The following is a 2,500-nucleotide window of genomic DNA, read 5'->3' as shown; positions in this document are numbered from 1 at the left end:
TTGTGGCTTGGTGGTGATTTTGGTGAAAAACGAAAATCATGGTTTTGGAAAAGTGGCTGGACTCAATCCTCACAAATGCCTCCAAAGTGACGTGGGAGAAGTTTGGGATCAAAAGGAATTGATTTTGACATGGTTGGTGCATAGCCAAGTTCCATGATTTTGGATTTTTGGCTTGATTTTGTGACTTGGTGGTGATTTTGGTGAAAAACGAAAATCATGGTTTTGGAAAACTGGCTGGACTCAATCCTCACAAATGCCTCCAAAGTGATGTGGGAGAAGTTTGGGATCAAAAGGAATTGATCTTGACATGGTTGGTGCATAGCCAAGTTCATGATTTTGGATTTTTGGCTTGATTTTGTGGCTTGGTGGTGATTTTGGTGAAAAACGAAAATCATGGTTTTGGAAAAGTGGCTGGACTCAATCCTCACAAATGCCTTCAAAGTGATGTGGGAGAAGTTTGGGATCAAAAGGAATTGATTTTGACATGGTTGGTGCATAGCCAAGTTCCATGATTTTGGATTTTTGGCTTGATTTTGTGACTTGGTGGTGATTTTGGTGAAAAACGAAAATGTTGGTTTTGGAAAACTGGCTGGACTCAATCCTCACAAATGCCTTCAAAGTGATGTGGGAGAAGTTTGGGATCAAAAGGAATTGATCTTGACATGGTTGGTGCATAGCAAAGTTCATGATTTTGGTGTTTTGGCTTGATTTTGTGGCTTGGTGGTGATTTTGGTGAAAAACGAAAATCATGGTTTTGGAAAAGTGGCTGGACTCAATCCACACAAATGCCTTCAAAGTGATGTGGGAGAAGTTTGGGATCAAAAGGAATTGATTTTGACATGGTTGGTGCATAGCCAAGTTCCATGATTTTTGATTTTTGGCTTGATTTTGTGGCTTGGTGGTGATTTTGGTGAAAAACGAAAATCATGGTTTTGGAAAAGTGGCTGGACTCAATCCTCACAAATGCCTCCAAAGTGATGTGGGAGAAGTTTGGGATCAAAAGGAATTGATTTTGACATGGTTGGTGCATAGCCAAGTTCCATGATTTTGGATTTTTGGCTTGATTTTGTGACTTGGTGGTGATTTTGGTGAAAAACGAAAATGTTGGTTTTGGAAAACTGGCTGGACTCAATCCTCACAAATGCCTCCAAAGTGATGTGGGAGAAGTTTGGGATCAAAAGGAATTGATCTTGACATGGTTGGTGCATAGCCAAGTTCATGATTTTGGTGTTTTGGCTTGATTTTGTGGCTTGGTGGTGATTTTGGTGAAAAACGAAAATGTTGGTTTTGGAAAAGTGGCTGGACTCAATCCTCACAAATGCCTCCAAAGTGATGTGGGAGAAGTTTGGGATCAAAAGGAATTGATCTTAACATGGTTGGTGCATAGCCAAGTTCATGATTTTGTGACTTGGTGGTGATTTTGGTGAAAAACGAAAATGTTGGTTTTGGAAAAGTGGTTGGACTCAATCCTCACAAATGCCTTCAAAGTGATGTGGGAGAAGTTTGGGATCAAAAGGAATTGATCTTGACATGGTTGGTGCATAGCCAAGTGCCATGATTTTGGATTTTTGGCTTGATTTTGTGACTTGGTGGTGATTTTGGTGAAAAACGAAAATCATGGTTTTGGAAAAGTGGCTGGACTCAATCCTCACAAATGCCTCCAAAGTGATGTGGGAGAAGTTTGGGATCAAAAGGAATTGATCTTGACATGGTTGGTGCATAGCCAAGTTCATGATTTTGGATTTTTGGCTTGATTTTGTGGCTTGGTGGTGATTTTGGTGAAAAACGAAAATCATGGTTTTGGAAAAGTGGCTGGACTCAATCCTCACAAATGCCTTCAAAGTGATGTGGGAGAAGTTTGGGATCAAAAGGAATTGATCTTGGCATGGTTGGTGCGTAGCCAAGTTCCAAGATTTTGGTTTTTTGGCTTGATTTTGTGACTTGGTGGTGTGCCAAGAATCATGAAATTTTCAAAGTGGTGGTTTTTGAGTTTTGTTGGTTGGAAAGTGTCACAAATGCATGCAGAATGAGGTCTAGAAAGTTTGGTATCAAAACCAAGCCATCTTGATGTGGTTTTGAATTTTTGAAATGTTGGAAAATAGAGGGTTTTGAAAAAAATTCATGAAAATTCGAAACCTTGGCCAATCCTAACGAAACTTGGTGGGCACCTTCTTGATATTATTATGGGATGGACTGGAAAAAATCACGCAAAAATACGGTGTCTAGATACGTTTTTCCATTTTTCCCGATTTTCCACATTTCGGGTCTTTGGAAAAATAAAAAAAATACTTCCCCATGTCGAAAAATTCTAATTTTTTGCAGGCAATGTTGTACCATTTTTATGAGGATCCCTGCAAAAAATCTCGTGAAAATTCGTTCTCTAGGTCCCAAAACAGAACTTATGTCTACTCAAAAAAAGTGTATCTACTTGTACAAAAGTGGCTTTTGCATATTTAGCTATTATAGGGGGGGGGTGTTCCTCAATGCAGCCAGCTCTTGC

Source organism: Phaseolus vulgaris, chromosome 3 (genome assembly GCF_051622355.1).
Source record: "Phaseolus vulgaris cultivar YP4 chromosome 3, ASM5162235v1, whole genome shotgun sequence".
NCBI lineage: Eukaryota > Viridiplantae > Streptophyta > Magnoliopsida > Fabales > Fabaceae > Phaseolus > Phaseolus vulgaris.
This window is presented reverse-complemented; position numbering follows the sequence as displayed.